This window comes from Neopelma chrysocephalum, unplaced genomic scaffold (assembly GCF_003984885.1).
Source record: "Neopelma chrysocephalum unplaced genomic scaffold, ASM398488v2 Primary Assembly neopelma1_76, whole genome shotgun sequence".
Classification (NCBI taxonomy): Eukaryota; Metazoa; Chordata; class Aves; order Passeriformes; family Pipridae; genus Neopelma; species Neopelma chrysocephalum.
Genome location: NW_020897737.1, coordinates 9,895,903 through 9,907,603, shown reverse-complemented (window position 1 = coordinate 9,907,603; position 11,701 = coordinate 9,895,903).

Below are 11,701 nucleotides of genomic sequence, written 5' to 3'. Positions count from 1 at the left end.
AAAAAAAGCTGCTCTGGGCAGGCTGGGACGTGAAATAAATGACCAAACAAAAACGAAAACTGACAAAATAATGACAATCAGAAAGAACGATGATAGGTGAGCAAATCAGACAAATATTAAATCTTAAAGAAAAAAATCGAAAAAAAGAAACAAGATACAGAGTAACTCAGGCAGAAAGAAAATCAACTTGAAAAAGGTAAATTAGAAAAGTGATTCATACAGGAGCAGATCTAAAAGCAGTGAGCTGGTGGAAGATAGGAGGAGACTCATAGCTAACAAAGAGAGCCATAACTAACAAAGATAGTTTTCAATGGGTCATGTTGAGGATGAAATAATCAGTTTTATTAGGCAACAAAGACAAGGAGTAAGGACAAGCAGAGGGAGCAATCACTGTTCTCTGAGCTTTCACAGCTGTGAAAACCCAGTATATGCTGCAGCTTCTGAATGCTGCGGAGACAAGGACAGGATGGCCTGGAAAAGTAAAGGCAGACTTTTTAATCTGTTTTATGCAAGTCCATGCCTTTCTGAAATTGTTCTTCTCGTTTGTAGAAGGGTAAGTTGAGATATCTGAGAGTTCTTTGTTTGCCTTTTGTTTATAACATTCCCTTTCTAGGGAGGTACAAAAGAGCCTTCTGAAGTATGAGCTGTGTTTATTCCTTCAGTTTTAAAATACAAACTCATGCTTTTTGCAAAAATGCGTACAGAATTTAAATATCTAGACTTCTAAGAAATAATGCCAATTCTAGGACTCCCTCTTAGAATCTAGAAGGGAAAGATGTCCCCCCCTTTTCTTTTTAACTCACTGTTAAACCTTACTGTTACTAAATGACCACCGTGGGTTAGTCTGACCTACTGATTTAACAGGACATAGTTGACATGAAAGAACTGCTACCTTCAGAGGCTTGTTGTCAAACAATGTCCTTGATCTCCCCTCCCAAAAATGACTCATAGAGAGCAAAGGCACAGAGCAGTTCTACAGAATTGCCCTTATTCAGAGAGACTAAACGGCTTATAAAATCTTTTGTGCTTGAATGCAGGACGCACAATCATGACAGAGAGGGCTGTATACAGCCCCTACATATTTTTGACAGAGGGGATAAAGGATAATTGTAGATTCTATTCCTCAGTCCCTTTTAGCTGAATACAGTAGCATTTCTGCAATTTTACCCTTTTTGCTGTTTGACACAGTATTTCCTTGAGTCAGTGCCGTAGTGCCTACAAAAGCCTGCTTCCCTTGTCTCCTTGAGTTACCTCCATATCTGGTCAGCTACACCACTGTTTCTGTACCTCAGACTCTTCTGGACCCTGGAGAGGTTGCCAGTGTAACAGCACCTCACTTGCTGCCTGTGACCCCTCTGGAGCACTCCAAATAAGGACTTCCTTTGAATCTCTTAGAAGGCAGTTTTCAGCAGTAAGACTGAAAGCTCAGCTCAACCAGTAGCTGCTTGGCTTTGCTGTTGAAGCTGCAATTACCAGGACTAAATCTCTTTAGGTTCTACAAGCATAGGCTCAGCATATTGCAAGATCAGTACCTCACTGAACAGTACCTGTCTGTATATCCATGCCTTTTTCAACCCCTTCCCTTTCTACTTCTGCCTCTCAGGTGTCACTGGAGCAGTCACCATCCTAGGTCAGGATGCTCCACTGCCTTCAGCATTATAACCTTTGATGTCAAATGCTTTTTCTCAAGCAGCTATGAACTGTTAATGGCCAGCAAGTTTTTGTCCAGACTACACCACCATCCTTAACTTTTTCCACCACTGGAAAAACATACATGGTTATCTAGTAAAAATGAGGCAACTGCAGACAGCATAAACCTGCATCCTGACATAACCTTCCATCTACTACAAACCTGTCAAGTAAATAATCCAACTCTTCATTATGCTTTACTGTTTGCATTGATCTTAATAACTAGTACTAACATACTCTTTCACCATTTTATATATTGAATAATATTAATATTTGTTCAACTTCTTCGGCTTCTGAGTCTGCTGTTTCATGAGTGAATTCTTCCACATCATTCTAGATTGCAGCTACTGACCTACAGCTCCTTTTTGTCTCATTGCATAAATGTTTTCACGTGTTAGACTTTTAAAATGTTATATTGTTATTCATTAATTATTTTTTTCTAGCAATGTGTGAAATGTTTGTAGTTGCTTCACATTCTTAAGACTTCCTCCAGATACTTCAAGGACTATGTGCCAAAACTTCTAGCAAACTTCCCTAGTATGTTCAGTTGTAATCACCCCAGACTGTGCTTCAGTTGTGATCTTGGTAGTGTGGGAGCAAGAAGAAAAGCTACTTATACTGGTATTCTTGTTACTTTTTCTTTCTTTGCATTCACATTTATATTTACTTATCTTTCATCTATCCATAGTTCTTAAATGCTTCAGAAACAACAAAGTCCTTAAATATCAACCTCTTTCATGTCTGGAATAGGTGTTTGTAAATTTTAACTACGTGTTAATAGACTGTTTTTATGCTTCTGTGCCCTTGGAATTTCTAGTCTCTAAGTGGAGACTGAATACAAAACTAAGATGAGGCTAGTCGGAGATTTCTGGAATGAGAGTAATGTATTTAAAATACAAGAACAACAATCTACTATCCAAAAATGTCAATAAAACTTCTCTTGGAGTCCTTGATTACTTCTGCAGATGTGAGAGAATTTTTATTTGCTGTCACAGATGCTGGATTTAGAGACATAGTGAGTTCATCCAGGATTTAGAGACATAATGAGTTCATCCATAGATGATGGACCCTGATCTAGGACAGTATAGAGAACAAAGAAGGGAAGAGAAGGATAATTAGCTGTTGTACCAACAGAAGAATACAAGTACATCAGAACAGAAGATTTTTATACCACAATCTCTAAAGGATAAGTTTGAGTAATAAGGAATTACATCTTGGTAAATCACAAGGCATTTATACTGCTGAAAGTCTGTTTAGATGATCACAGGACCCTTTTTAGTTAAATGTTATAAAAAGTCACTGCTGACTATGAAACCCCAACTTTGCTGACTGCCAGGAAATGCTTCTCAATCTCTGGCAAGATGTAGCAAGAGATGTGTTAAATATTGTGGTTGGTTGGAGCCCTGAAGCTATATAGGATGATGGAGGAGTGCTGGCCTCATGATGCTACCATAAAGATATGCTTTTCATGTCCTTGGCTAGAAACTTGAGAAAAATTGTAAGCTGGTTTATAGCCCTGTGGGTAGGAACTTGTGGGGATATGTTCCAGTGGTTGCTAAAAGCTGAATTTGAATTAAATTATGCCACTGTGAAGTATAAGCAGCTAATTCAAATATAAGGAATTTAATATCAGTACTAAAATATTGTTATACTTCCTCAACAAATAATGGCATCGGGCAGATGAATTTATTTTCAGAGTGTGGCCAAAAATATAAAAATACTGTGATAATAGATGTCAGCAGTGTAAATTGCTGTGCTTCATCTGACCACTCTTTTGGCAACAGAGAAGAGCACTGTCATAAATACAGTAGCTTGCTTGATCTATGCAGCTCAGTGCACAGCTGTTCTCAGTGTTGGAAGCCTGCAAGGGAAGACAAATGAGAAATAAGTCATCCAGACAAATCTCCAGTGCATTATTATTCCTGTGGCTGATGGGTTCAGCTAAGTGTCTCTTCTTAGGACCAATGGAGAGTTGTGATCTGCTCATCATTGATTTGTGCAAAAGAAAAGACAAATCTGGAAGCAAGGTTTCATTAACAGCTGAGAATGTGGAAGAGTGTAAAAGCACTGTCCTCAAATACTCTTCTTATTCTAAAAGTCTGAGATGCTGAAATGTTTATCAAGAAAACTGCAGGAAGCTTGTATGGGATAGTTCTGTGATGGTAACTGCTGTGGCTCTTCAGAACATCTCATCTGAGAACATATTGAGATAAGAAATAAACACGGCTAAACTTAATGTTTTTATTTTAAAATATACAAATATTAGAAGATCACACCCCAGTAGTTCACAGCTTATGTGGATAAGAGCCTGGCTGCTTGTCCAGCAAGAACAGAGAGACATTTGTCTTCGACTTTCCTCCTCCTCCTTCCCCTTCAATCCCTGTTGTGCTCTCCTATAGCAGGTCCAGCCCTTTTGCACTGCTGTGTCAGGTAGAACTCATGAGAGCAGAGGTGGATCTACTGTCAGCAGACTGCTGAAAGATGCTGATTTTTGCTCTCTGTAGCAGACTCTTTGAGGTATGATCGATGTATTTATTAGCCTGCTAGATTACATTAAGAGCTCTTCAATGGGATTTTTCCTCTAATTGAAAACATCTCTCAGATATTACTGATCCTCACTAAGCTATTTATGAAGTCCAGGAAGAACTTATTTTTGTTGTTTCAATATTTCCTAAGAATTCATAGTGCTCTTGCAATTAATTTTTTTACTTTTCACCAAGCAGTTAGATTCAGAGAAATAGGAGTATTCAGTTAGAGTAGAGCAGCTGCAATGGTTTTTGGAACCTCTTGCATTTCCAAAATGCACATGGAATTTGCTGACATGCTGGAAAGGCCATGCAGTGGCCAGAAGTCAACCACTGAGGAATGTTTCTGGAAGGGAGCGTTGCTGTCCCTGGGTGCTGTGCCCGGCCAGAGTTGTCTGAGCACCACCTACCGCACTGCCACGATGTGGCCATAGGTTGCTAAAGCACAACGGGTGTGCTTTTTTCATCAGCAGGCAAAGCAACTCTGATGCTTTCTACTATTCTGCCTTATATGGTACTTGCCTTGTGCTGCTTAGCTTTCATTTCCATGACTTTCCTGGGAAGCCTGTTCAAGTGCTTCACATTCACCCTTTGCTGAAGAAATTTTTCATAATACCCATTCTAAACCTTTCCTGGCACAACCTGAGTCCATTTCCTCTTGTCCTATTGATTATTACCTATGAGAAGAGACCAACTCCCACCTTGCTACACCCTCTTTTCAGGTAGCGGTAGAGAGCGATAAAGTCCTCCCTGAGCCTCCTCTTCTCCAGGCTAAACACCCCCAGCTCCCTCAGCTGCTCCTCATCAGACTTGTGCTTCAGGCCCTTCACCAGCTCTTCTTGGGACATACTCCAGCACCTCAAAGTCTTTCTTGAGTGAACACAGAGTTTGAGATGCAGCCTCACCAGTGCTTAATACAGGCAGATGAACACTTCCCTAGTCTTGCTGGTCACGCTATTGCTGATACAGGCCAGGATGGCACTGGCCTTCTTGGCCACCTGGGCACACTCTGGCTTATGTTCACCTGCTGCTGAGCAGCACCCTCAGGTAATTTTCTGCTGGGCAGCTTTCCAGTCACTCTTCCCCCAGCCTGGATCAATATCTAGGGCAATTGTGACCGAAGTGCAGGGCCCAGCACTTCACCTTGTTGAATCTCATCCGGTTGGCCCCAGCCCATCATTCCAGCCTGTCCAGATCCCCCTGCAGAGACTTCCTACCCACCAGCAGAACAACATTCCCACCCAATTTGGTGTCATCTGCAAACTGACTGAGGGTGCCCTCAATCCTCTTGTCCTCTTGTCATCATCCGGTCAGGCTTTGGCCATTCTGATTTTTTCCCTGCATAACCCCACGACAGCTGTGTAGTCCTCCTGTCCCTTCTTCCGAAGGTCGTAAACCCTCTGGTTCCATTGGAGTTCCATCTAAAGCCCAGGCTGGCAGGGCGGGGTGTGGCTGTAGGGCACATGCCCCATCCAGCAGTTTCACCACTGCAGTGCAGCTCGAGGGAGCAGTGAATGGGACAGGCAGGGGGAAGGCTGTGCTGAGTGAGGTCTGGGTAAGAACCAGCCCATGGGGGGTGTTTTCTAAGGCAGGGGAGAGGGTGCAGGGGCTGTGGGGAGCGTCTTTGGCAGGGCAAGTGCCACTCTCAAGGCAGGTGCACAGGTGCCCAGGTGCCCAGGTGCCCAGGCCTGTTAGACACAGAAAGTGCCAATGGGGATGTGCCCTGGGGATGCGCCCCCATCCCCACAACTTTCCCTATCCTTCCCATTGCTGTGTCTGGGCTCCTTCACTCCATTTCCTATCTGTCCCCAGGGCCCCGTGTATCCTTCTGCAGCTGCCGTAGCTCCCATTTTTCTTCCACTCAGCCCTGCTGAGTCCCTTCTCTCCCACCCACTCTACCAGGCCATGGCTCTGAGCATCAAGAAAATCCTGTCTGAGCTGGGCATCCTGCAATATGTGCTGAACGCGAGTGACCAGTCAGTGAAAGTGCAGCCTCTGCACTTGCTGCCAGTCCTGATGTTCCCCCTGCCAGGAGGTGTGAGAGAGATCTATCCTTTGTAAATAAGTTAATAAATTGTTTGTTTGTTTTGAGAAATGCTCTGTCTGTGATTGTCTGGGCAGGACTCTGTTGAAGGCTAATATCCCTTGGCTCCATCTCCCTTCTCTAACAGAGATGAAGTTTGTGCTCCAATTTACATTTGCAATGATTACACTTGTGCTGAGGTGCTTAGCACCTCCATGGTGTTCTTGATATCTCCTCCTCCCTGTGTCCTTTCCCATGGCCCAGAACACCTCTGAACTGGCTTCAAAAGATGATGCTGAAATCAGCAGCTCCATCACGGGGTCTTGCTGCTTCTCCTCGGGCTGTTCCTTTTAGGAGGGTGTTCCCATCAAGGCCCCAAAGGCCTGTAGAGGCCATTGCATTACCTACTTCTGACCATCAGATCCTGACCCACAGCTGGAGGCTCAGCCACCTCTGGACACAGTTTGATGGCTGCTGGGAGATGGCCGTGTGTACACAGGCCTCCTGCTTTGCTCCCTGCACTCCTATTCCAAAGTGGGAGTACTGTCTGTGTCTCCCAGGCAGCTGAGAAGGTCACTCTTGGTACAGGCAAATCCATGTCTGTGGCCCAGGTGTCCAGGCTTGGCAGCACTGGAGCTGCAGGGGAGGCCTGTGTGAGAAGATGCAAAATGCTGCCGAGCAGAGGGAGGAGTGAGGAGAGAAGTGTGAAGAACAGCCCTGCAATCAGCAACATGAGAGGAGAAAGAGGACAAGAAGAAGACAAGGAGGAGGAGGAGGAGGAAGAGGAAGAGGAGGAAGAAGAAGGGGAGAAGGAGGAGGAGGAAGGAGAGGAGGAAGAGGAGGAGAAGGATGAGGAGAAGGAGGGTGAGGTGCTCCAGTTGTTGAAGCAGGGATCAACAATGCTGGTCTCAGAGCTCCCCACACTGGAGCATATCACAGAATCACAGAATATGTCCCACATACCATAACTGCTGGTAAATGACGGAAAGTGGCTCAGTGAGCTCTTCAAACAGCTCCCTCAGAACAGTTGGGTGGATCCCATGTGGCCCTATAAACCTCTGTGTGTCTAAGGGGTGTAGCAGGTCGCTAACAATTTCTCCTTGATTTATGGAGGCTTGTTTCTGCTCCTTGTCTCTGTTTTCCAGCTCAGGGACCCAGGTACCAGGAGAACAAGTGGCTATAAAGGCTGAGACAAAGAAGCTATTAAATACCTCATTCTTTGTCACTATGTTTCTCCCTAGCCAATAAAGAATAAAGATTATCCTTAACCTTTTTTTTTTTTTTTTTGCTAATGCATTTATAGAAACGTTGTTATTCTGTTGCACAGCAGCAGGCTGATTAAGTTCTAGCTGGGCTTCCGCCCTTCTGATTTTCTCCCTGCATAACCTCGTGATAGCTGTGTAGACTTCTTCAGTGGCCTTCCACTTCTTCCAGAGGTCATAAACTCTCTGGTTCCATCGGAGTTCCATCTAAAGCCCAGGTTGGCAGGGTGGGGTGTGGCCATGGGGCTCTGGCACCTGTGACATCAGAGGGGACAAGGCCCCACATGCCCCATCTGGCAGCTTTACCGCTGCAGCGCAGCTCGAGGGAGCAGTGAATGGGACAGGCGGGGGGAAGGCTGTGCTGAGTGAGGTCTGGGTAAGAACCAGCCCATGGGGGGTGTTTTCTAAGGCTGGGGAGAGGGTGCAGGGGCTGTGGGGAACATCTTGGGCAAGGCAGGTGCCACTCTCAGGGCCAGGTGCCCAGGTGCCCAGGCCTGTCAGACACAGGGAGTGCCAATGGGAATGTGCCCCCATCCCCTCAACTTTCCCTATCCTTCTCCTTGCTGTGTCTGGGCTCCTTTACTCCATCTCCCACCTGTCCCCAAGGCCCTGTGCCTCCTGTCCCCTGTCTCCCGCCCCTGTTGCCCCAGCCGCCATTTCCCTGCCACCCAGCCCTGCTGAGCCCCTTCTCTCCCTCCTCCTCCTCCAGGCCATGGCTCTGAGCGTCACCCAAATCCTGATGGTGCTGGGTGTCCTACAATTCACACTGCTGATGGATGACCAGTCAGTCAAGGTCACAGAAGAGCTCCTGAAGCAGCATGAGCAGCTTCAGAATCAGGAGATGACTTGGTTGAAGGGGATGGAGAAGAGGATCCAGGAGCAGACCAGACTCAGTGAGGAAAGCCTGCTCCTCTCTGCCTGCCAGCAGTGGTGGTTCTGGGCCTCTGCCGAAATCCTCCTCGTGATTTTTGGGTTCTACTGGCTGCCCAAGCAAAGGAGTGCTGGCTCTGACAGCAGCAGCCAGCAGGGAGCCTCCAGAAGTGCCCAGGATCAGAGTGAGGAGGAGGACTGGGAAGATAAATCAGACCCTTACAACACTCAAGACAAGCCCCTGGATAAGGTAGGGACCTCCACTGCATTTGCCAAGCCCTTCCTAAGAACAGCTTTCTGATGGCTGCATCCAGCCATGAGAGCAGGCAGCACTTACAAAGTCCTGGCACCCTCAAGGATAACATCACCAACCTCCTGCTGCTCATGTCCCTGAGATCACCCTTTGTGCACTTTTTCCAACAGGGCTCAGCACCATGATGGGTCTACTGGCGAAACAATCCTGCAGCTGTGTGGAGAACCCGCTGAAGAACATGCTGTGCTTCCTCCCCTCCCTCCTGAGGAGGCAAATAGAAGCCAAATCCATGCTTCCTGTGCAATCTCTGCATCTACTGCCAGTCCTGATGTTCCCCCTGCCAGGAGATGTGGGAGAGATTCACTCCTTGAAAATATGTCCATAAAATTGTTTGTTTTGAGAAATGTTTTATCTATAGGTGTCTGGGCAAGACTATATTGGGAATGGTACCCCTTGGCTTCATCTTCCCTCTTTAACAGAGACATAAAGTTTGTGCTCCAGTTTACATTTGTAGTAGATACAGTTGTGCTTAGGTGCTTAGGACCTCCTGTCTTCTCCTGGTGTTCTTGACATCTCCTCCACCCTGTGCCCTTCCCAATGTCCCAGAACACCTCTGAAGTGATTTCACAAGATTCTGCTGAAATCAGCAGTTCCATCACAGGGTCTTGCTGCTTCTCCTCAGGCTGTTCCTTTTAGAAGTGTGGTTCCATCAAGTGAACCCCCAAAGGCCTGTGGAGGCCATCACGTTACCTAATTCTGACCATCAGATCCTGACCCACAGCTGGAGGCTCATCCACCTGTGGCCACAGTTTGATGGCTGCTGGGACACGGCCTTGTGCAATAACCTCATGACAGCTGGGTAGTCCTCCTGCCCCATCTTCCAAAGGTCATAAACTCTCTGCTCTTTCCCTGAGTTTCAGTCAAAGTTCTCTTCAGCCAGGCTGGTCTTCTTCTCCACCAATTCATCTTTTGGCACATGGGGTAGGCCTGCTCCTGTGCCTTAAAGATTTCCCCTTGAAGAATGTCTAGCCTTCCTGGACTCCTTCACCCCTCTGGACTGCCTCTCAAGGCATTCTGTCAACCAGGTTCTTAAACAGGGCAATGTTTGCCCTCTGGATGTCCAAGGCAGCAGTTTTGCTGACCCCCCTCCTTCTCCAAGAATTGAATTTGATTCTTTGATCACTGTGCCCAAGACAGCCTCTGACCATCACATAACCCACCAGTCCCTCTCTGTCCACACAAAACAGATGCAGTAGGTTACCTTCCCTAGTTGGCTTCACTAGCTGTCTGGAAGTTACCTTCCACACTCTCCAGGAACCTCCTAGACTGTTTCTTGTCTGCTGTACTGTGTTTCCAGCAGGCATCTGGTAAATTAAAATCCCCCACAAGAACAAGGGCAAGCAATTGTAATTTCAGGACTGTGGAATCCTCTACAGTTAATAGAAAGTAATAAGTACTGAAGAAATGAGATTCAGCTCTCTATAGTTTCCCAACCTAATAGCTCTGTGTGAACAGCCTTCAAGACTGGTAATACTGGTGACCTCCATTCCCACCAGATAATTGCTTTTATTATGCATTGCTTGTTTCTGTTCTTGTCCTACAGCACTGATGGATGTAATTTTGTTGTGTACCACATAGTGCTTAATGATATTGCTGAAAGAAAGTTTATTGCCAAGGTAAAAATATGATATCAACTTTTGAGTTTCAATAATGGTCTTAGCTGCAAGCCTGGCTTTTTTAAATATTTCCTCAGTACATTAAATATTTTTCACTATGGGTAGGAAAAATTAGAAAGTGTAAAGTGCCCGACATATGTAGGCTAAAATTCAGACATGTCTAATACTACCCTAATGAACAGACATGCTAAATCTGTATCTGATAAATCAGGTCACATGATGGCAGGTGAAATGTGGATAAGGTGAAAGTACTGCATGATGAAAGGAGGAGATGAAGAACTATTTTAGGTTGATATAACCAGTCAGAAACAGCAATGTATGTCAGAAAGGAGAAATCAATTTAATGTCTGCATTATACAAAATATCAATGGTAATACAGACAGTATATTAAACTGCACTAGGAAAATTATCTACAGATAGATTTACAGGTAGACTGCAGCATTGACAAATGGCAGGTGACTAGAAAAGGGAAAAGAAATAGCATGGAGAAATCCTCAACCAAGAAAAATATATAAATATGGGATTAAACTGAGCAAAAAAATTAGGAAAGAGGTATATAAAATAGTGAATGAAGTAATAAATGTCAGTTGAATGTCCACGTTTCCTCTTTTTGCCTAGTGTGGGACAAAATGTTAAAATAGCAATCAGAAAAAATTAGTGTAAGTTTCCTGAAAGCAAGCACATGTTGACACAATGTGTCATTAAACTACTGAGTAGCATAAATTCCCCAGAGTAAGTAAATCTATACTCTGCAAGATACATTCTATCCTAATTTCCATTTAATGCAATTCTGAAACTTTGCTATTGATCTTCAAGGCCATCATTGGATAAGAACCCTGCTAAATTAAGTAGTATCCTTTAATCTGTAACTTATGTAGACAAACGACCTCTCCTAGTGAAATGCAACAAGCTATGCTGACATTCATGAGGACTAGAGACAGTATTTTGAGGAAAAGTGGCTTGATACAGAGCAGTCCTGCAGAGAAGGACTTGGGGGTGCTGGTTGACGAGAAGCTCAGCATGAGCCAGCAACGTACACTCACAGCCCAGAAAGCCAAATGTGTCCTGGGCTGCATCAAAAGCGGCATTGCCAGCAGCTCGAGGGAGGTGATTCTGAATCTCTGCTTTGGTCTTGTGAGATCCCACTTGGGGTACTGCATCCAGCTTTGGGGTCCCCGATACAAGAAGTTTATAGACCTGTTGGAGCGAGTCCAGAGGAGGCCATGGAAATGAACTCGTGGCTGGAGCACCTCTCCTGTGGGGACAGGCTGAGAGAGCTGGGCTGCTCTCTCGGAAAAGAAGGTTCTGGGAAGACCTTATAGCACCTTCCAGTACCTAAAGTGGACCTACAAGAAGGCTGAGGAAGGACTTTTCACAAGGGGTAGTGGCTTCATACTGACAGA